This window comes from Corapipo altera, unplaced genomic scaffold, assembly GCF_003945725.1.
Source record: "Corapipo altera isolate COAL_440 unplaced genomic scaffold, ASM394572v1 61286, whole genome shotgun sequence".
Lineage (NCBI taxonomy): Eukaryota > Metazoa > Chordata > Aves > Passeriformes > Pipridae > Corapipo > Corapipo altera.
The window spans coordinates 5,173,919-5,197,781 of record NW_020884907.1 but is presented as its reverse complement, the minus strand read 5'-3'; the positions used below and the strand labels follow the sequence as shown (position 1 = coordinate 5,197,781).

Below are 23,863 nucleotides of genomic sequence, written 5' to 3'. Positions count from 1 at the left end.
TTTCTACCTTATGTAACACACCTATTCACTTTGCAAGTTGTTCTTACTCACTGCTACTTTTATTAAATAATTTTTAATTTGCACTGCATCACTATATAGGACCTCAGATGTGGATTAGATTCTACCATACTTGCCACTGAAAACCATAGATGAAAAAAAGAACTTCTGCCCTAAGGAATTTTAAAGATATACTTTTTTCACTATCTCATGGGTAAAGTTGCCAGTTATTCTTCAAATCTACTTATCTGAGAATTGCTTAGCCTGCAAAAATTGACATGAAATTAGAACAGTATAGAGGAATGCAGTTACAAAATAGTAGCTCAGATGAAAAAGGAATATGGGTATGAGACATACAAAGGAGAGCTCACAACAATTCCCTACCTTGCATGTGGAACATGGTCCCAAGAAAAATGGTAGATCTTCAGAAACAAAACAAAAACAAAACCAAAAATCCCCCACAAAACTAACCAACTAACCAACCAATCAACCAACTGAAAAAAACCCCTAGAATACTAGATAACAAACTGTGCAGAGGCAGGTATTTCACAGGTATAGATGCAAAAGGTATTTTCTAATATTATTAGGCAATTTCCGTCTCTGGACTCTCTGATTTTTTTTATTTATTGTAATACATTTCAATTAGTTAACAAAAATAGGCAGTGCACATTAGCCAGTAAATTTCAAAGCCCTACTTTTACACATAGAGAAACTGTGAGACTTCTGTGTTCTCTTTCCAAAGAAAGATGGCAATATTGTAGAGAAAGTACATATAAATGCTTACACATTGCACAACTAAACAACAATATATAGAATAAATACCAGCTCTAATATGTGTGTAGTGATAAGTCATACAACTAAGATGTCGCTTAAAGAAAACTCAGGATTTCAGAGGCATAGCTTGAAGCTCAGACTGTACTCAAATGTCAGGGCACAATCATTTCTTGGATGTGTCAGATACTAGTTCTTACAGAAGTACAATGAGAACAACGATTGTCAGGTCAAAGCCTTTCTGCAGGTACTTCTGTTTAGCTATGAAAAGTATTTAGAAATTAAAGATTGTTCTTGTTTACTGTTGGAAAAATAATAATATGACTATTAGCTCATCAGTATTTTATATATCGTCTCTATCATGACTCTTATATTATTTCCATAGGCATTTCATTCAACGGATAGAAGTACCTTTATAAACTCTTTCTGCAACCAAAGGCATCCAAAAATTCAGTATAAAGTAAAGGACTGCTACTCCCAGACCACTCTGGGAAAGGTTAGAACTTCTGTAAATTACAGATGGTGATACAGAAGCAAAACACTATTGAAGGAAATGTTTAGATTCACAGAACACCTACCTTGCACAGACCACACTGCTGGTCTGAGTGCAGTTCTCTGGTGACATTTATGGGGTTTACATGCCAGATTTGGATGACAGAGGACTGAGAAGTTAAAAAACCCAAACCCTAACAGTACAATGATACATAGCAAAAAAATGTATTGCTAACTTATACATAATTCTTTGCGAAATCTCATGCATTAATGCCTACATATATACTCATTATATGTTATCTTCATACAGACGACTATTCTGTGCACTTCACAATTGCTAAAATTTGTGTTTAGCAACTAGAGGCAGATTCATTTCATACAACTTACTAGGAGAAAACATGATGAACAAAGAAAAACAACAGAGCTGAGTTTTTGTGGTGACCCCATAGCAAAGAATCCAAGAGGCTCATAGAACTTCAGAATTTTGCAAATATCATAATTAACTTAGTTAGTTCTTTGAGTTTTGTTTTTAAATTTAACAACGTAATTATATGATGAAGGGTACACTACTTCAGTCTGTCATTTTTGCCAAGGCCTCTTCTGCACTGGATACCATCTAGCCATTTCATTAACATTAGTTAGTAAGAATCATCAAATTGGAAATATCCCAATAGAGAGTAATTTAGTGCACTGAGATGCATTTATTGCTGTAGCCAAATGCAATATTTATTAGTATTAGCAGTATTAGCAGTATTCTTGTATAATATTTATAAAAGAAGTGGAACTGCAATAAACATGAAGCCACTAGATTAGATTAAAAATAGAAATGAGTTTAAGCTGAAAAATCTGGCATTTAACAACCTAAACATTATCAATGTCTAGTTGCCAGACTTTGGTTTGGTTTTTTTTTATAATGGATTCTTTAGCAAGACTTTATCATAATTTTTGATCCAAAGAATTGTCCGTATTTTATACCTTGGAGATTATCTGAAAAAAGGCAGAAATAAGGACAGCAATGTTTATGTCATAACACCTACACTTTAGTCCAGTTTAAATCTATTCTTATGAATGTTACTGAGGTCATGTCTCCTACTAGAAAGGACGTTCTGTGTTGTGAGATTCTTGCCTTCCAGCCTCCACAAAATTTGCAATAGTTCTCTTAAGGCTTCGAAATGGTGAAGTAACTTGGTAGCAGCCAGCATTATGCCTATAGCTCCCAGTGAAAATTTTGTTTCAGATCTCACATTTGTGAAGCACTGTGACACAACCTTAGGTTTAAATTACTTTTTATAGAGTTCTTAAGCAAATATCAAATGTAGTCTGATATACTAGATAATATTATATTTATCTTACAGCTGGCTAAGCTTAGTTGCTCAGTAATGAGGCTGTTGTCTGGGGATCCCGCAGGCCTACATATCATTTTGAACTTTACCGGGGACCAATTTCAATCTCTGGGCACAGTCATATTGCACAGCTTGTTCATCTAGGCTGCTGCTTTTGCAAAGTAATGGCAGCACTATATAACAGGAAAACGATTGTATCAATCTGCTAATATCTTCCTCAATTCTTTAAAAATTTTCTCTTCTAGTGTTTATTCAGAGTTGGCTTGGTACTATTATTAGAGTAAGGTCATTTAATAAAAGGCAGAGAACAGAAAATATTTTTTCCATAATTAAATATTTACTACTAACATCTGTGACTATGGTATAACTCCTGGTTTTTTTTAAACCTACCTATCTCAGAAATTTTATCTTCACTTTGGCTCTGTAAATTACAGGCATTTTTACTGCTATTGAAGTAGTTGTATAACCAAAAGCATATGTCCATCTATTTCTCCAAAACAGCTCCTTTATATCGAGAGGATTTAGGTGCAGTCAGATTGCTGAAGAATAAAGAATTGCTGAAGAATTGTGATGGAAAGCAGATATTTGTTCTTTACTGGCTTTCCTCAGATGGAAATAGAACCCATTGGTAGACTAAAATGAAAAATGTGCGTCTTGTTTTCCAGGTATGCAGGAGTGTTTATGGTCAATATAAAATCAGTGATGTAATATGGGAAATACATAATTTTTCAAGGAAGTTTATGAGAGAAAAGGATTCCACAATACATATCTTCTGTTCTCCAACAGGCATATAAAATATCTCAGAATACTATTTTCTTTCTGATTTAGACAAAAATTGTTTGTCTTGCTCTACTTTATGTTTTAAATTATAGGTGCTTTGACTGTTTTTGCCACTTTCTGCAGTTCCTTTTTCTATTCTTTTCCCTCAAAATCAATCTTTACTTACTCTTAATTTCAAATATAAAATATAAATGAACATTTATAGCGATTTTCAAAGTAAAATAGGTTTTTCGTATTCATCATCCATGATAATATTCCACCAAAAGATGATGGTTAACTTTAAGATTCAAAAATTGAGATTGAGTTATTATCTAACCATGTAAAATAATGATAGTATAGGGAAAAAGAGGGAGGGGGGAAAGAATGCTATGGTGTTCAGAATGTAAAAATTAAATGATTGTTTTGTGCATAGACCCATATTTCATTTGGAAGGCTGGGTATAAGAAGTGAACCTGCATCTTTTTGGCAACGTAGAGTACTGAGTGCCCAATTCAACCAAACAATTTGTGTAAACAAAAATTTAATTTTATAGATAGTTTTGTAAAACCATAATCTGTATTTTGTGAAGAAGTAGGGAATTTAGAGAGCTGATGGGAAAATGTTAATTTCTAACATTTAATGGGTCTGAAAAAAATTTTGCCAGAAACAATGATTAATGTGTTCAGAAATTTTGTTGCAGGATATATGATGCTTTAAATGAATGGTCAGACCTATCCAGAACCTGTCTCTACTGCCTGCACACACAGAAGGTTTGCTCCGTAATGCTACACCAAATTATTGTAAATTGCCTTTCAGCTCCTTTCAGCTGATGGTGGCTTCAAGCTGTTACAGAACATTTAGAAAGTATGATCCACACTTTCAGTGGGATTATTACACTCAGTATGAATAGCAAAGAGAAAAGGAGGTGAGATTGGCAGAAATTTTCACAGAATCACAGAAATACAGAGTTGGAAGGGCCCCACAAGGATCATCAAAGTCCAGCTCCTGGCCCTGCATTAGGACCAACCCCAAGAGTCGCATCATGTGTTTGAGAGTGCCATCTAAATGCTTCTTGAACTCTGTCAGGCTTGGTGTTGAGGAGCCTGTTCCAGTGCCCAACCAGCCTCTGGGTGAAAAACTTTTTCCTAATGTCTAAACCTCCCCTGCTACAGCTTCATGCCATTCCCTTGGGCCCTGTCACTGGTCACTAGAGGGAAGAGATCGGTGCCTGCCCCTTCACATCCCTTCCTAAGGATGTTGAAGACTGCAATGAAATCTCTCCTCAGCCTCCTCCTCTCCAGGCTGAACAGACCAGGTGATCTCAGCCACTCGTTGCACAGTTTCCCCTCAGGGCCCTTCACCATCTTTGTAGCCTGACAACAGAGGCAGAACGGGGAGCCAGGCGAGGCCTTGTGTGTGAAGCTGAAGCGGAGCTGCTGTCCCAGAGAGCAGGTCCCTGACAGTGTCATTGACAGGCAGTAGAAGATTTCACTTTGATATCAGGGAACCAGAATGACCAAGTGCTTCCTGCTTCCCACTGGCAGTGAACATCGTCAAGTAGAACACAGTGGGGGTCTTGCTCATGCTCCCAGTTCTGGAGAAATCATTCCTTCAAAATTCTCTGGATGGTACTGCACCAGTGAGCCTTTATCACCTCATGACACCTTGCATGACCCTCCAGATATAGTATCTAATGATGAAAAGGAGCATGGGAAGAAAAAAGGAAAATTTAAGAAAGAAAAAAGAATATAAGGATTTCACTGGACAGTTCCAGTGATGATGCTGAAAGTCCTTCAAAGTTGAAGCAGTGCGAGATAATAAATGTCTTTTAGAAACCCAGCTGTTGAAAAAAAAAAAATGAAAAGAATTTTGAAACAAAAGAGAAACCCAAAGATGAAAACCACAAGGAAGACAAGCATAAGGAAGACAAATATAGAGAAAAGAAGTCAAAAGACTTAACTGCAACAGACATCGTAAAACAGTGGACAGAGAAGAATAAAAAGAAAAAGTTAATTCAAAAGACAGAAATATCTCAAGTGGATGTTCCAAGTCATAGATATGTGTTTGGCATTCATCTGATGTGGTAAACAGGACCATGGTGTTTAATGGCACCCTCCAGCCAGCAGTTTTCCATAATGTATAGGTTTCATAGAGAAGTATGGCATGAAATGTGAAGGCATCTATAGAGTTTCATGAATAAAATCAAAAGTTGTTCAGCTAAAAGCAGCTTAAGACAGAAGAATCTCCTAAACTGGAAGAATACAAGTCCACTACAGTAGCCAACTTGCTAAAACAGTACCTATGACAGCTGCCTGAAAATGTGCTTACCAAAGAGCTTATGCCCGACTTGAAGACGCCTGTGGATAAAGCACAAAAGCTGAGAAAGTGCCAGAGGCAGCTGAAAGAGTTGTCAGCATGTAGCTATCTCCTAATGTCTTAGCTAATTATGCATACATATGATGTTGTTGCAAAGGAACTGGAAACAAAAATTAACATCCAGAATATTTCTATAGTGCTCAGCCTTACTGTTCAGAAAAGTAACCATGTCCTGTATGTATTTTTTATACATGTTCAAGAATTCTTTGGGAATGTGACCCTAAAGCATGCAACCAAACCTCTTCACTGGTCAAATATGGCAACAATGCCAGCACTTCCAGAAACATAAGAAAGCATCAAAGAAGAAATGAGTTGACAGGAGTTTCTGCTGAACTGTTTACACAGAGATTTGCAGTAAGGGGTGAAAGACTTGTCCAAAGAAGAGAGACTCTGCAAGGTGCAAAGAATCTTAACAGCTCTTAAGAGGAAGCTAAGAGAAGCTAAGAGACAGGAGTGTTAAGCAAAGATTTCACAATAAATTGCTAGTCTTTCAAAGGAAGATGTCTCTAAAGAAGAAATCAGTGAGAATGAGGAAGTTGTAAGTATTCTGCTTGCACTGGAAGATGAGATTTTAATAGAACAAGAAGAACTGCTGGCTATGGAGCAGTTTCTGCAGAGATAGGTTGCCTCAGAGAAGGAAGAAATTGACCACCTTTGAAAAGAAATAGCTGAAATGGAAAGTAACTAGCTGCATGGCTGAAGTGAAACTGAGGAATGTTCTTCTGAGAGTGAAAGTGGAATGAAGATGGGAAGGAACTGCAGGTCATCATGGAAGATTTTCAGAGTCAGAATGACGAACTGAAGTTAAAGAACGATCACCTGAACCAAGCAATTCACAAGGAGCAAGAGTGTCATAGAATTGCAGGTACAGCTTCAGTTACTTCAGCGAGCTAAATCAAAGCAGGAGGTGCAGGAAGAAGCCAGAAAAATGTGGGGATGTTTCTCAGAAGTAGAGAGACAGTGTCCTGGAGATAAAAGCAGACAAAGAGCAGCCAAAGCAAACAATGAGCAGCAAGTTAAGCTATTGCCAAGTAAAGACAGGACAGAAACTCCATTTTGATCTTGGCTATGCATTAAATCACAGAGTCAATGAATATTCTGAGCTGGAAGGGACCCAGAAGAATCACTGAGTCCAACGCTTAAGTGAATGGCCCATGCCAGGATTGAGCCCACCACCTTGGCATTATTAACACCATGCTCCAATGTACTGAACTACCAAACTGTGCAAATTACTGTAATTTGGGTCAAACTGAATAAATTATTGTTAGCTAAGTACACTCTGTAAAGAAACTTTTAAACCTGGAGAATTCTGTCTCTAATACTTGTGGTTTCTACTCATCAGATGCAGGTGAGTTTGGAGAGACCAGAAGAGTTTTCCAGTTAGTATCAGGTTATTTCAAGACTGGTTCCCTTCACGTGATTTAAAATAATTCAGTAACAGGGTTTTTTTTAAACCAAAATTATTATTTGCGTTATGATACTTAGCTTTCTGTGAGTTCGTAGGAGGTGTTTCAAGTTACACCAAAAAGCAGCTGCATTTTAGAACCCTTTCATGTTTAAATTTTTCCTTCCATTTCAGACTCTGGCTATGACTAACTTCCTGATGGAGCTGTTTTCTTAATTTCCAAAGCTTGGTTTGTATCTATTTCATTATTAACTTCTGTTAGTTGCTGATTGTTTTTTTTTTTTTAAAATATGTAATCAACTCTACAGTGTGCAAATTACCCTTTAAATCATCATTCAGTTCAAGAGAAAATTGCCCACTCAATGTGTGCTGCCCTCAGAAAATACACCCTGAGCTAAGATGATGTGTGAGAAAAGAGAAGAACGGGAGATTTTGTATCAGACACTTCATGGAAAGGCAGTTTGTCATCTAATTGATTCTTGTGGGCTTTTCTTGCTACAGCAACATACAGTCCTTTAATTAATTACTTTTACACATACTATGTACAGCTTAATTTTCATAATTGCACATAATTTTAACCTTTTGGGTTTTATTTTCAGTAGTAGAAAAAAAATCCCTTCTTTCTCTCTCCAGATGATTTAGCATCTGATTCTCTTTTCAGTGAGGAAGACTTCAGAAAAAGTAAAATTGCAAGTTGATATGGTGAAGGTACTTAAAAAATATACAAACTGACACCAACAATCACATTCTGTGATCAAGGCTGACACCTGATCTCATTTACTGTGATGTAGTCATCAAATTTCATCATCTATCAGGTTTGTAACATTTGCAGCTTTCCAAGCAGAGGACAGCACTCAGGAGAAGATCTTAGCTTTGGAGTTGGGCTGGGGACGCCCCAAACGGGAACCAGTTGTTACAGTGCCTCCCATGGGTTGGGAAATCTCAGCCTGCCTCTCCACTTGCACACATTTCACACCTGCATAATTTTGCAGAGGCCTCCAGTGAGCAGGGTTTTGTGAGAGAAGACTAGACACCCACCCGTTTGAAGTAAATGGAGACAGTAAAAATAGACAGATGTTTCTGGAGCTCATCTCTGCAGTTTCCAGCTATCCCCAACACACTCTAGAGGTAACAAGTGACAGTAAATTAATTACGTGGGTAGGTGAGAAGGGTAGCACGTTTTCGTAACTGGATCTAGATTCTGTGAGGTTATTCTATGATCACTGCATGCAAATTAAAAGAGTTGCTGTAATAAGCAATTGTCTGAAACCAAACAATTGTTTGTTTACTAAAAAATAATTAATATTCATAAATAGCATTTTGACAGCATCGTTGCAGGGCTGTTGCATAACTATGTGATTATAATTTGAGTAGGACTCCAAATCAAAAAAATTACTGAGAATTTTATTTAGCTGAACATTTTATTCAGCTCAAGAAGTGTACATAACTGTGGCACACCTAGAATATGTATACACACTTTTAAAATATTACAATTTTCCATGAATCAATCATACCTCGTATTTATTCCATCTTTTCTTATTTAAATATCATGCAGGTAGGGATGCCTTCAGACATCCTGAGATTTGGAGGTTTGTGAGCTGGGGAAAATTGACATTAAAGAACAAAAACAAAGCACCCCATGCCAAAATTTGCAATTCTGAGCAAAGGCAGCATGTGGCATGAATGAATTATTCTGACTGAAGTCCCTGGTTCTTTCTGCAGATGTAGGATGCCCTGCATGAAAACTTGGAGGGTAAAGTGTAAGTGATTGCCTGGTTTTGGCAACAATGAGGAGGCCTTTCTCAGTCTAGATAATGAGCCCATTTAAATAAGTTAATTAAATTCCTTGGAGTTTTTTATAGAAAGATAAGTAGATGGCACCTAAACACTGTAAAGTCAGAAAGAGGATATAACAAAGCAAAATCATTATAAAGGTGTCATGAGAAATCTGAGGAAATCTTATACTGACATTCTGATTTTATTGTACTGAAAGAAAGAAGACCAGAAACACAGCGTGGAAAATTGCATAGCCTAGGCATTTGTAGACTTAAGTACTTTGTTTCAATAAGTCTAATTATAAGGATGTCTAGAGCTATTGTTATGTTCATGGTATTTGAGTGACATCAGTTTAAAATATGTACCACTCAGAAAAGCACTTAAAATGTGTTAAACTTTAAACAATTGAACTCTTTAATTGCAGTCGGTGGAGTAACTGAATGCTTCTGTCAGGCAGATGTTCAATCATGTTGAATCAGACTTTTCTTGTTGCTTTTCAGTAGATTGCACAGACCAGCATTTTTTGAAGAAATTTCAATAAAACTCAACCGCATTGTTGAATTAAAAAACAATGAAAGCGTCAGTTTCCACTGACATGGCTTTTCTTAATATTAAGAAACAGAATACCATGGGACTGTTAGTGCTTGCAATTAATTCCTTATCAACTCCATATAACACAACTGCAGTATAATAGTTCTTGACAGTTTATCCAGATGTCAGGAAACCCAGCTTAGTGTTTCCTGCCAGAGATTATAAGGAAAGGAAGACATATACATATTCAGTTTTTTGGATTAACCTTAGGGATGAAGCCTGACCAATTTACAAAGAAAATGGAGATAGAAAAATAAAAATATAGAATCACAAAATTATAGAATCACTTAAGGTTGGAAATGACAATATCACTGAGTCCAACCACACACCTAACACTGCCAAGTCCACCACTGAGTCATATCCCCAAGCGTGGGGTTTTTAACTACCTCCAGGCTTCCCTGGGCAGCCACCATTTTTCTAATCTGTTAAAAGTGTTAAATGAAAAGCAGAACTCTAAAACTGGGGAAAGTGCCTCAAAGTACTTTGAATCTAACAACTTCAACACAGAAAAGAAATGTCTTCTCCTTAGGTACAGCTCAAAGTCTTCAATGTCAACACATTATACAGTGTTATGAGTTTAGCCCAGTAGGTTAGAGCATGGTGCTGAGGCTGCCATGGTTGTGGGTTCAATCCCTGCATGGGCTATTTATTTCAGAGTTGGACTCAACGATCCTTATGGGTCTCTTCCAACTCAAACTATTCTGTGGTTTTGAGCAAGATTTCAGCAGTCCTTTGGTCTACCTGTTACATGTTTATCACTGTGTGCTGGCCAGAAGGCAACTGTGATGTTAGCAGTGATGGCTATCAAGTTTCAGTTTTATGTGTAGGCCTCAGAATCTGAAATACTTATTTTAAAGGATTTCTGTACAGACAACCTCAAGACAGAAATGAGACAGAAGCAGTAAGAAGAGCATTACTTGTAAAAAAAAATTAATAATATCTTTATTTGGTACTTACACGCTAATCTACCATTTCAGAAATCTTCCCTGCTGTTTGATGTATGAATGTCCATATGGTTATTTCCTGTTCCACAGTAGGTGACAAGTAGAGAGTCTACCTGGTAGCAACACTTCCTCTCAGCTGGAGAAAAAGGAAGGAGGAAAAACTTCAGGAAGCACTTCTACTTGCTGTGCAAGGATTTCCCATCTGCTAGCAAGAAGTAAAACAGAGTAGAAGAAGTAACTGACACAAAAGGAGCAACAAGCGAGGATAAGTCTGCTGGTTTTCTGATTATGGACTCTTTTGCTATTCCACTGGAAACAGAGAACAGTATTTAACACAAGTGGCTACTGCTGCTTCATAAATCCAGCTCACACAGGTAAGATATCTATCATGGTGTATATATATAGAAGAAAAATCAAATCACTCTGAAAGACATCCTTTTAGCTTTAAGTGAGGAGGCCTACTCTAGTGGTCTCTACAACTGTATCATTTTTAAGAACTTCTTCAAAGACAAAACCCTTATGACAGAGGTCTCAGTACAGGAAAAATAGTGTTAGAAAGAAACTAGGGAATTAAGAAAATGACTTCTGAAATCCCCATATTCTTAAACTCCCAAATGAAAATGTGGGTTAACTCCCAAATGAAAATGTGGGTTGTCATTAACAACATAGTCTAAACTATACTCAGAGATATCTCTATTTACAATATGTGTGTGCTAGCAAGTAATGAAACTTTTTAACATATAAATAACTGACGAATTGCTGGATTGTTCTGTGACATATGGAAATCAAGGCTAAGAGGTGACGTAGTAAACCAGTATAGGTCTGCTATCTGTGTGTCAACATATTCAGCTACAGAGAGGCAGATGAAAGAAAGTGAACTTTTTCCAAATGATCAGTGATCAGATCTGGGTTGTTTTCCTACTACTTTGTGGTAGCACGAATTTCATAGTACAAAACTTCTTTTTACCAGTAGTACCAAGTCTGAGCCTGACAGCACTGTGAGTGGTGGGTTTGACGCTGTCTGAGGACCACATGCATCTCCAAGGCTCAAGAAAATTTCTCAGTGACTCTTCTTGTTTCTGATGGGAAATAGTTAATTTCCAAGAAGAATGATTTTCACCAAGTAACTTCATAAAGAACCAGGCTGTATTTCTCATGCAAGTCACCAGATGGTAGTAGCCCAGCCATTTAGAGTTTGTATGCAAATTGTTTTAGAAAAATGTTTAAAGTAATCTGTAGCAAAAGAAAATGGAAACTAAAAAACTGGAGAGCTATGATTACTACTTCTGTTTTGCAAGCTGTTTATATTTACTCTAATTTTCACTACTTCCCTTCCCTCCTTTCCGTCTTCTTTCTCTTCCACTTATTATATGTAGTTGTTTAGGAATAGATCAAGTAGCAGTCAAGTGTGGGTGGAGAACTTTCTATTCCACCTGTATTCAGGCTGGCCAGGTTGAAGCCAGCTCTTGTGCAGAGGCTGTGTAGCTACATTAATGATGAAATATATGTTAATATACTGTGACCGTGACAAAGACTCTGTTTCTCAGTAAGCCAGCTGAGATATTCAGCTTCCAAACAGGGCTGGCCATGCCCATCACACACTGAGCTGGCAGCAGTAAAATTTTCTCTCACACATGCCCATGGGTAGCTCCTCTGCCTTTTTTCAAGGGTTATGGGTTTAAACTAGATATTTCTCTGCCACATTTATATCTAATGCTGGGCAGCTCTCAGCACTTCTCGTGTCCAGACTGGTCAAACTTCCCCCATCAGCCCAAGTCTGTATCTGACTAAGTATGAGTGGAGACTAGCTCTGATATGCTCGATACCCTCTGACACTGGCAGGAAAAGTGCTTCTGTGCACCTCTAACACAGCTCTGTAGAGCTTTGCTTTGCGTAGCTCTACTTTTCTGATAATCCTACCTTCTAATGAAAGCAATCAGCATGGTTTTGTGCCATGGACAGATGTTTTTTTTGCCTTAAGCCTCTCCTATATATAAGGGAAAGAATATTATGCTACAGACATAATATTATCCACAGACAAAATGTCTTTAAAAGGGGGGATAATAGGAGTAAAGTAAAAGGAAGAGTTTGCATAACGCATTTTATCTACTTACCTGCCTATTTCAGGACGAAATTAGTTTTACATGTCCAGAGGAACATTTAATTGTAAAACCCATATAGAAAAATTCCCCGATCTCGTGCAAAGATTCTTTGTCTTCTAATCTCCCTTCTTTGCCTCTAGCCCCTAGTATTCCAAAATTTCACTTGTGCTTGGAAGAAAGCCTGCACCAATCAAGATGATTGGCCTGCAGACTGTATTTCCACTGTTCCTGTGGGAAGGAATTAGATCACACTGTCTTGCTGTAGACATCCAGTTGCTACCTCTGCTGACCTCAGCTGTTGTCATGATCTGCCTAATAAAACCAAAGCAATTTTTATGTGAGACAGCTTTGCAGTTAGACAGAGATTAAACATACCCTTAGCAACATCTCCAAATTAAATTTTCAGATCATAACTCTCTAGCCGTAGACCACTCCCTAGTAAACATATGGAGCCAAATTAAATTTTTGAATGCACTGTTCAGAGTTGCTCTTTTAGTATCATAAATATTAATTCTTTTATTCCTCATGCCAAGTCTAAGATACCACGGCTAAATGCATGTTTCAGCGCATCAATTACCTATAATAGAAGACTTGGGGAAAATGCAAGAGAAAAGGTACAGTGAAGCATTGCGTAAATCATCTGTTGTACAAAAATTCCCCTTTGTAACATAAGAGAACAGGGTGCACAGCAAGTAAATATGTATTTCTGAAGTGAAATGATATCAAGAAACCATGTTTAGAGAAGTCACATGGCAAATAGCAAGTAGTTTTATAATCAAAGCACATGGTCATGGCAGCCTGTAGCGATGATAAACCAATGACAAAAACCCAGCCAGAAGACCCAGCCACGGCTCTGTGAACCATGTTTAAGAGGAATAAACCATGATGTGAAGATTGAAATTGGCAGCACAACCTGGTAGAAACAGTCCAATGACCGAAAGAAAAAAATCAAGAGGAAAGAATCACAAGTTTCAAATGAAAACTGGATGTTGCTTTTGTGAAAAACTTTATTTTCTTAGGAACAAAAAAGGAGCTGAAATGAAACACATGAGTTGCTAGTTTCAGTATGGAAATGTAAAGATGTGTATGAATCTTGGGGGGAAAAATACAACTTGAAGGGCAGCAAAGTCTCGGATAACACAAAAATTTAGTCCATATGGCTGGAATGAGAGATCCAGTCTCAGCAATCATGTAACAATTTCCTTTAGTAAAGATTTGTAATGGCCTAAAATGTGGTTTCTCCTTGTTTCCTTAGCCAATCTCCTATCCTTCCTCTTCAGCCTCCCATCAAACTTTAAATAAAAGGAAATGCAGTAGAGGGAGGGAAATTAAGGTGATGTATCTGAAATGTGTCCCTACAACACATGTTTGGAAGCTTCTATCACTTTTTCTTCACAGTGCAAGGACATTCTCCTGAAATGAAAGGGACTGGTGGGTTATTTTCAGTATCTTTCTCTCCTACTCAAAAAAATCCATTGTCAAATATTGGTAAGCATTTCAATTTGCCTGTTTATGCAGCAAAGACTGTTAAATTTGTTTCTGAGGTGTCTCAGATGTCACAAACTTCTGAGTTTCTCTTTCAGGATACATCAGGATCACTACTTAAGGGCTATGTTAATAGATGTAGCTGTACTATAGCCTGTGTTTTAGCCCTCATCTTCTATCCAGAAACTGTCATTCAAGGAACAAAAAAAAGATCAAGAAAAAGAGCAGATTTTGGACTGGTACTTCTCTACTGCTTGGAATTTCAGGCAGGTTCCCTACTCTACCACAGAAAGTGATGGACTGCCTGTGTGACAAGGCCAGAGGTGGACTGGCTTGATCCTGGTGACACCACTGCTCTCCATGGCTGCAGTGGATACAAGTGCTTCTCATGAATTAACCGCAGCTGTCAGGAGGATAAATCAGTCTAAGTTTGTTGTCCTGGCTCTGCAGTCTTTCTCTATATGTAAAAATTCCCAGTTTTACTAATATCCACTTCAGAGGATAGAAATATTACCTGTGCAATTTTTGAGAACTAGTGCCTCACTGGTATCACTCGTAAGCAGTATTGAATATAGGATAGAATATTAGAATATGCAGGTTAGATTTGGTAGGAGTGTAAGACACAGTTTCCTACAAACTAGCATACTGAAAGTAATGAGAATTCATATTTGTGAATTTCAATACATACGATTCTGCAGAATGCTTACAGGCATGCCCATTAATTCACAATTAGACTTCTCTATGACAAGAGCACAGGGTCTAACAACATTAAATTCAGTATATAAAATTACAGGGAAGTGAGCACAGTAACAAAAGACAAGTACTGAGATTTTTTTTTTCCCATTTGGCACAAAAGAATCTGTATGTACTTTGCTCTAAGGAAACAATTTTCTCCTTAACATCAGCATAAGCTCTTCTACTGTTTTTTGGTTGTATTTTCAGCATATGTAATTAATCTTCAGACTTTTCTTGGTAATGCTTTCATCTGAGAACTTACATTTCTTCACTTAGCCATTTCAAACTCAAAAAGAACTTTTTAAAATAAGCCTTTTTTGTGTAATTTGTTCATAAGCTTAAAAAATATTTTGTTCTAATACCTTCACATTGACAGTTTATCATGCTTTAAGATATGTTGACACAGAGCAGCAGTGCTAATTATCCTAATATCTGCAATGTCTCACCTTCAGTTATTGCTCTTGAAGTCACTGTCTAGATGTTATCTGAAGTCACACAGCTCCCCATCAGACTGCAGCAATAACAAAAGTAGGGGAAATGATCATAATAAACACATTTAGCACAATTCTTCATTTTATTAAATGATTCTGTAGCAAACTATTTCTGTGTGCATATAACTACGTCCATTATAAGCCTCTTTTCTTTTTCTATTGTATCTTTCTCCAGATAATCCCAGAATTGCAACCTGATAAAATCCAAAGGCATATTTAAAACTTTCTTACTGTTTGCCATCTGGAATTAAGTTCCAGTTCAATACACAGGAGGGTACTGACATGTCACACTGCATAGTCATTCACTACGTTTGCATGGTTGTATTCTGTAGATGGGATACTAGCCTTTTCACTGTATATATATAACTCAGGTTAATGTTAATTATGTTAATTTATGCATAGGAATCTCAGGCTCTCTAAGAGGGGCATATGTCACCTTTGGGTTTCCTTCTACTTTCCTTTGTTGTTCACAGTTTCACATTAAGCCTTTTCTAAATGCACACTTACACGCCAATCCAAAAAAACAACTACTTTTCCTGCGAAAGTACTTGCAATTGCAGGATGTTAAACAATAGCACAGAGCAATTAGTCTTTTAGGAGGGGAAAAATAAAGCATTTTCTGTACTGCAGTGTGTCACCGCAGGAACCAATGTAATTTCCCACTGATCTCTCATTATCTGTGATTAGGGCCCTCACACTGAACACCCCCAGCAAGCCAACCTTGCAATGTTTGTAATAATAGTAATTAGTCAACATTTAGTGCTTGAACAGCACTTCTCACCCATACATCTTGAAGTATTGTAAAAAAGATGAAGGAACAAGCTTGCACAAGCTTGGAGCTAACAGCGAGGTTAGGTGAAAATCAAGATCACTGGATGCTTAACTTTGGGTAGCTCTCTTGTTATGTCTATACCACTAAACAAGAGACAAGCACTGCTCAGTTGTGTTAAAGCCAAGTGTCAAGTGGCCTGGAGCTAGTGTTGATGCTGCTTTACCACTTGCCACCTCTGGAAGAGACATATCTATGATGGACCCCATTTTAGTGGTTCAAAACAGAGCCAGGGAGTGAATTAACCGTGAAATTTCATGGATAATCACAACATCTAGTATTATAACAGATCCCTTGGACTTCTTCATTAGCTTTGTTGATGCATTCTTCTCTTCTGATATTTTTTGTTTCACATAGCTGTTCCTACTGATAATCTGCAAGCCTACTTGTCCCCACTGATAATCTCCAACCTCCCAACCAAAGAAAGGCTATCTACCTATTATAACTTACTAAAGATAAAAGAAAAAAATTCTCCCTTCCAAAATGTCTTTGAGATTTCTTTACCTGAGAAAAATTCATTTCTACTGATACATGGAAGAAAACAACTAAATAAGCAAAAAAAGGTCAAAGATTTCACCAAGGGAAAAGAAATAAAAATATTCCAAATTGTTCAAGAATATTCAGTATCTTAATGAAGTCAGCATTCTGTTACAGTATTCTGTACTGTAACAAAATGTAGATAATTCTGAGGTGCTCATACTAAATCACCAGATAAGAAGTTATGTTAAATTTATGATGCCAGTTACGTAGAAAAAACTACATGGTTGAATTCCAGGATCAACTTACAAATATTTCATAAGCAAAACAGGAGATGAAATTAGATGAACATATTGCTTATGTTTTTTTACTGTCTTAGTAAAGTGATTAACTCCACCTTTAAACTCAGTAACAACAAAGAAATTATTTACTGACTCTGTTCTATCAGATTCTATCAAGTTATATACCATGCTTGTTTCTGTTTCCTAGAGAATGATAACACTGCAGTTTTTTATATTAACCTCCATTTTTCTTGCTGAATTTACAGTAAAGAAACTATCAATAATGATTTCTTCTGTTCTGGTAAGCCCTCCCCTTGAATATTGTACGCAATTTTGATCACTGCAATATAAGAAAGATATTAAGATATTAGAGAGTGTCCAAAGGTGGGCAGCAAAGATGGTGAAGGGCCTTGAGGGGAAACTGAGTGAGGACTGACTGAGGTTGCTTGGTCTGTTCAGCCTGGAGAAAAGAAGACTGAGAACTCATTGCAGTCACAACTTCCTTGTGAGGGGAGGAGGAGGACAAGACACTGATCTCTTCTCTGTGGTGAAGAATGACAGGACCCAAGGGAATGGCCTGAAGTTGTGTCAGGGGAGGTTTAGGTTGGATATTAAAAGGGTTTTTTGCCCGGAGGGTAGTTGGGTACTGGAACAGGCTCCCCATGGAAGCAGTCACAGTACCAAGCCTGACAGAGTTCAAGAAGCATTTGGATGATGCTCTCAGGCACATGGTGTGACCCTGTGCAGGACTGAGAGTTGGACTCACCTTGCGGATCCCTTCCAGCCCAGCATATTTTGTGATTCTGTGATAAATATAGGTGGTGTTCTTTTTAGCTCAGTTTTCACAGCAAGAAGTCTTTCTTAGTGAGACTTGTAAGTTTGTTGATTAGATTCATGCATAAAGTAAAACCAAAGGGAACTCCAAAGGAGGATTATAGTCAGTGATTGTGGCCACTGTGAAACAGGTAAAAAATCTCCACATGAAGCCACAAAAGTAGTAGTATTTCACTTTATAAACACTGCCAGGCATTAAATTAAATCTACTCAAAAAATACTGGAAAGGCATTTCAGAAGCCATAGCTGATAGTTTCCTTCCATAAAAAGATAGATTCTGAAGCCCGGCTGAGACAGTCTTCACCTAGATAGATATGTATGTGTGTGTGTATAAACATAATTCAAGCTATTTTCACCGTTTTCCTAAAACCAACAGATTGTTACTTTTGCATCTGCTACTTAGGGGGTGATCTAATGGGATATCTGGTTGAGAAGTAGTTGAAGGTGTTCAAAAAATTTACTAGGCCTGACACTTCTTCACTGCATAGCATGGTGACAACAGGTCTTTAAAACTGACTTTAACTTACTTGGAGCCTTTACCACTCCACCCACCTTTCAACAGAGGGTAGTGAAGTTGTAATCAATAGAAGAAGGAAAATTTAACCATCATGTTGTCTTTATGTTAGTTTATCACCTGTCCAAACTATAGCTAAGACTTGGTTTCTTAGAACAACCCAGAAAACACAAGGATGCAGAAGAAGTCAGCGTATTTCCCTGCCCAGCCACTGAGTACTCCGAAGGAGCATGGACACGGGCATCAGAAGATGGTTCCCTGGAGCAGCTGAAGTGGAACCATGGGAAAACACAGCTCATGTACAAGGTAATTCAGGGCTTGCTCTTTGTGTTCCCAGGTTGGGGTTTTGTAAGACGTTTTTTATTTTTTTCTTCATTAAGAGAGAAATAATTCACCATTGGTTACTGTAAGTCCATTTTGACAGCTCTGCATATGGGAACATTTTCAGATACTGTGTGTGGAAGGCAGTGGGTGACAGGTACAGTAATGCCAGCTTTGTGGACTAAAGAAAAGAATTCATATTCCCCAAAGAGATGGGACTGTTTTATATTCTGCTGCAATGCTTAGACTGCTGTTAGCTATAGGGAGTCGCTATTAACAGTTTTCACACACGGAAGAAAGTAATTTAGATTACAAAGATTTTTGGCATTGCTACAATTGGTACAAAGTTATTGTAGAGTTTCTTTATTTCCCCTTTTCTTTTTTACAAATAAAAGAGAGAAGAACATTTGAAAAAATACATATTCCTGCTGAGCTTCTCCTGAGTGCAATAGCAGGAAAAGGGCAAGGTTTAATGGTTATTAGTATGGGTTGATATTCCTAAGTAGATAAAGGAATAAGAAAAGTCATTCCACAATTTCCAAAATACTTTGTATAAAGATAAGTACTTCTTTAGTTACAGGAAACATGCAATACTTAGACTTTGGAAGTTGTGCTCATTGCTAAACTTGCTCAAATTCAAACTTCTCAGTGTTAAGGACAATTTTTTTTTTTTCTTGTAACATTGCATTCAGCTTTCTAATTATTCACTATGTAGTCCAGCTAAGTCTATTTGTTCCATTGATGCTCGTTGACTATTAAACCCAGCTGTGTTTGGGGTTTTTTTTTTGGTGGGTTTTTCTTTGTTTGTGGCGTTTTTGTTTTTTTGTTTTCAGATGAGGGCCTTTAAAATATATATAAGTGCTCATAGTTTGAAGGAGGTCCCAGGCTGGAAAAAATTTGTTATTTTTATTTTTTTGGGGGGGTTGCTTGATTTGTTTTTGAGTTTTGTCCGTTTTTTAGGTTTGGGGTTTTCACTGGTTTTTTTTTTCATCCCTTCATTTACTAGCATAGTAGCATACATTTTGATTTTTCTGAATTATCCAGTTGGGCACACTTACCTGCTTTCTGTAAAATTATCTAGTGAAGAAAAGCAGTTGCATTTCAGGGAGAAATGAAAGAGGAAACACAAAAGTCAGGGCAGGTAAAATAATTAAATGTTCAGATCTCAGTCTGCAAAACAATGTGAAAAAAACTAATAGGAAATGTTTTTTGAGACCTTTGAGATTTCAATTTAATTAAGTTGTTTGTGTTTCAGCTGAACTTTAAGAACAAATTAAACTTTGTTCTTTTTTTATTTTATACTAAATATTTCTTTCTAGCATAATTTCTGTTTTGGTGGACCAGTGTCAATACAGTCCATGAAACTGCACACAGTAGTAAGGAAGAGTAGAGTTATTATGGAGTTTTTTTAATCAGTATAAAATAAAAGTAAAAATTTTCTTTTAGTTGTTAGATAAATACCTGTCAAGTGTCAACTCTTCCATATGATGGAAACTGATGTAACACAAACAAAGGGACTAGTAATCACAAAGAAAAGAAGCTGTAGTACTACCCAAGGAGTTGATACCAGTTCAGGATCTAGGGTCCATGGTATAAAATTGTATATTCTATCGAACATTTTCAAAACATGAGGAGGAATGTGCTGAAGTAAATAGCTATTTAAATAATTCTTCTGGTTTATTTAAAGTAAAAACTTCTTTAAGTCCTTCTTATCTCTGTGACCTGTCAATATCTTTCTTACCTATCTGAATCTTGTCTAAGCTGTTACAGTATATTACAGTATATTATGCCCACCCATAAAATCTAATTAATGAGATGCCTTGGACCTATGGCTCTGGGCTTGTTCCACAAGCAAAACCTCTAACTAAAGATTAAATACGATAGACTATCGTAGACTGATGTGTCTACTCTTATCTCAGTGTTTACCTGCATGTTTTAATTTATTCAGTCTTCACGTCTAATAATCTTTTATAGCTTACTTTCTCAGAATTAAAGAACTTGCATGCTATAGGACACAATTAATTTCTCCTCTTCAGTGCTGGTTTTCCATTTCCGCAACCCTAAGTTAACATTCTCCAAATCTTCCAGTTCATTTGTCTGGTTCTCTTTCCCCCCATGGTGTGGGGCGGTCCAGTTCTAGTTCCATTTCCATCTGAGGAACCATTTCCCTCGGCTTGAGTGGACTGGGGGGGAGACTCCAGCGCCAGGGGTTTCTTCAAGTCCTGAGCCTGGAGGGGAGAGCACCTCTCCCCTCCTCCCACCCACGTGGCTCCATGGCAGGCACAGAGACAGCACACCGGGCGTGGAGAGGAGGCAAGAGGGAGTTTATTGTTGGGGGGGTTACATTTATAGGGTTAGAAGGACTCACAGAGTAACCGATTAGAAGTCTCAAGGGGCTTATAGGAACACCCAATCACAGGAAGGGGTTAACAAGGTCCAGTGAGAACACCATAGGACATCTTCCCAGGACATTCCTGCATGGGAGACAATAGTCCTTCACAGGGGGTGTCGGGAAGAAGAAAGCATGAGTTAGCAAAGAGACTACGAAAAGCCATTTTGAAACATGTTTAAACCACAGTTTTCTCATGTACTGCAGATTTCCTGACACACATTTGACATCTACTTTCTTGTTGAAAACTGTGATTTAAATGTTTCCTGTGATGCAAGCAACATTTAAAAAATTCCCAAAATATGTCATAGAATGACATATATCATAGAATATTGGAAGGGACATAGTCCAACCCCTCTGCTGTGGACAGGGACACTTTTCACTAGACCATGTTGCTCAAAGCCCCATCAAACCTGGCCTTTAACACTTCCAGGGATGGGACACCCACAACTTCTCTGGGAAATTTGTTCCAGTGCCTCACCACCCTCACAGTAAAGAATTTTTTCCTAAAAATGAACCAAAACATCCTGTTTTTCTGTTTGAAATCATTCATCATCCTGTCACTGCATGCTCTTGTAAGAAGTCTTCCACTAGCTACCTTGTAGACTCCCTCCAGCTATATCCTGTGTAGATTCTTCTTTCTAAATATAGTTGATATGCATAAGTATGTGACATAAAAACAATAGTTGTTATTTGTATAAAGTATATCAGCCATGTGTGTTAGAAAACAAATGAGGAAAACAGTTGAGTAAGAATATTATAGATATATGTGTCATTTAGGAGCTCTGCATTTAGAATTGGGCTAGAGTTCCTACTTACCTGGGTCTGTGAGAACAGGTACAGTGAACACAGTCAATAACTTTGTGGATAAGGGGCATGAATAGCTGACTGAGGACATTTAGCATGTGTCTTCTGCACAGCTTACCTAATCAAAGGGAAAAAGAGAAATTGTCAAGGCTTTGGAAATATGCAGAACTATTCATAATTGTTCATTTTCTGTATAAAGATGAAGTTCTGAATCTTCCAAAGTCATCTTAGCCCTGGCTACTTCTATACGGCTCTAAGAACTTTGCATAGAATTATGGAATCAGAGAATTACAGAATGGTTTGCATAGGAAAGGACCTTAAAAGGTCATCTAGCCCAACCCCCCTGCAGTGAGCAGGAATATCTTCAAGTAGATCAGGTTACTTAGAACCCCATCCAACCCTACTTTGAATGATTCCAGGGATGGGACATCCACTTCCTCTCTGGACAACCTGTGCCATCATTTCACTACCCTAATTGTAAAAAATTCCTTCCTTATGTCTAGTCCGAGTCTACCATCTTTTAATTTAAAGCCACTACCACTTTTTCTACTGCTACAGGCCTTGCAAAAATGTCTCTCCCACTTAAAGCATTGAAAGATTGTGATGAGGTCTCCCCAGAGCCTCGTCTTCTCTCAACTGAACAACTCCAGATCTCTCAGCCTTTTCTCATAGGAGGGGTGCTCCAGCCTTCTGATCATCTTCATGGCCCTTCTCTGGACCCACTCCAACAAGTCTATGTCTTTCTTGGTTTGGGGCCCCCAGAACTGGATGCAAAACTCAGATGGGGTCTCAGCAGAAAAGAGGGGCGGAATCATCTCCCCTGACCTCCTGGTCATGCTTCTTTTGATGCAGCCCAGGATGCAGTTGGTGTTCTAGGTTGTGAGTGCACATTGCTGGGTCATGTCCAGGTAAGGATCATCCCTCACCAAAAAAGTTGTGCAAACAAATGTTACCATCCTGCAGGCTTGCAAACCCTACAGGGCCATTGGGTAGGACTCATCGACAGAGTTATCAATGACATCAACTGCACTGGGGTCTTCAACTTCACTCCCTGCCATTAAAACCAGTCTGGGACCATTCTCCTGCCTGTTGCCCTCAAAGAGGGATCTGAATGACACGTACTATTCACTACCTTCTGCCTTGAATCATCTACCCATAGGCAAAAAGCACATCGTTGCTCATCATTGTGACTACTAATGCTCATTCTGGCAGCGAGCCCCACTGCTGCCGCGCCACAGTATTCACTTTGTAATTGAATAGCCCCCCAGCCAACCTGTTGAACCAGATGAGAGTCTGTTTACCCACTGGTTAGAAGAAACTGGAAAAAAGGGACTGGTGGGAGCTAGATGTTATATGGACCTGTGAATCTCCTGTGATCCCTGTTATTTCAGTCCCCATTTCTGTTATAAAAATGTATTTTTTTAAGTAACAGTTACATATATTTGACAAAGCCAATGCATCTACACAAAAAATGCTTGTATTCTTTAGCTGCAACCCTGGTTTTAGCCAAGGAAATTAGCTCAAACACAGCTACTTCGAGACTCTGGTTAGTTTGTCTGAAGGGCCAGCATCCAAGGGAATGACTTGCTGGTGGGGTTCTGACTTCTGGAATCTGGAATCAGGAACACTAGGAATAGAATGTGACTGAGAAATTCAGAATGCTGGTGTCCCTACAGGTCTTCTGTCTCAGCTCCTGGAAGGGTGTCCACTTCACCTTGAAATCTACAGTATCTCTTATTTGTAGCAGTTCAAGACCTCTACAGAGTGCATGTATCTCCTTATGACCCCCCCTTATTGCATCCAGTATCTCCTGCTTGTCTGATTACGGATATAGTAAAAAGACAAGAAATCACTGGTCAGATGTTGCTTTGGCTTGTTCCTCTCACTTGAACCCCTGATTACCTACTCTCAGCTACTAGATAGATCAGAGCTGACTCCTAGGAGAAGGTTAACTAAAACATAATTCAACAAATGAATCAGGGGATATATAGTCATTTGGGACAAAAACTCACAAGAAAGGTCACAGAACTACTCACTCCAAGATATTTCATGGTATCTTTTTGAATTTTGGCAAATGTAGAATAAGCCTATTGAGTCCTAGAGGGAACTACGAATTGACTGAGAAGGAAGATTTGGAGTATGTG

At 38.0% G+C, this 23,863-nt stretch overlaps 1 pseudogene; it reads left to right on the top strand.

Moving 5' to 3' along the window:
• Window positions 1-4,750: 4,750 nt before the first annotated feature.
• Window positions 4,751-11,634, top strand: LOC113951561 (annotated as a pseudogene).
• The last annotated feature ends 12,229 nt before the right edge of the window (window positions 11,635-23,863 follow it).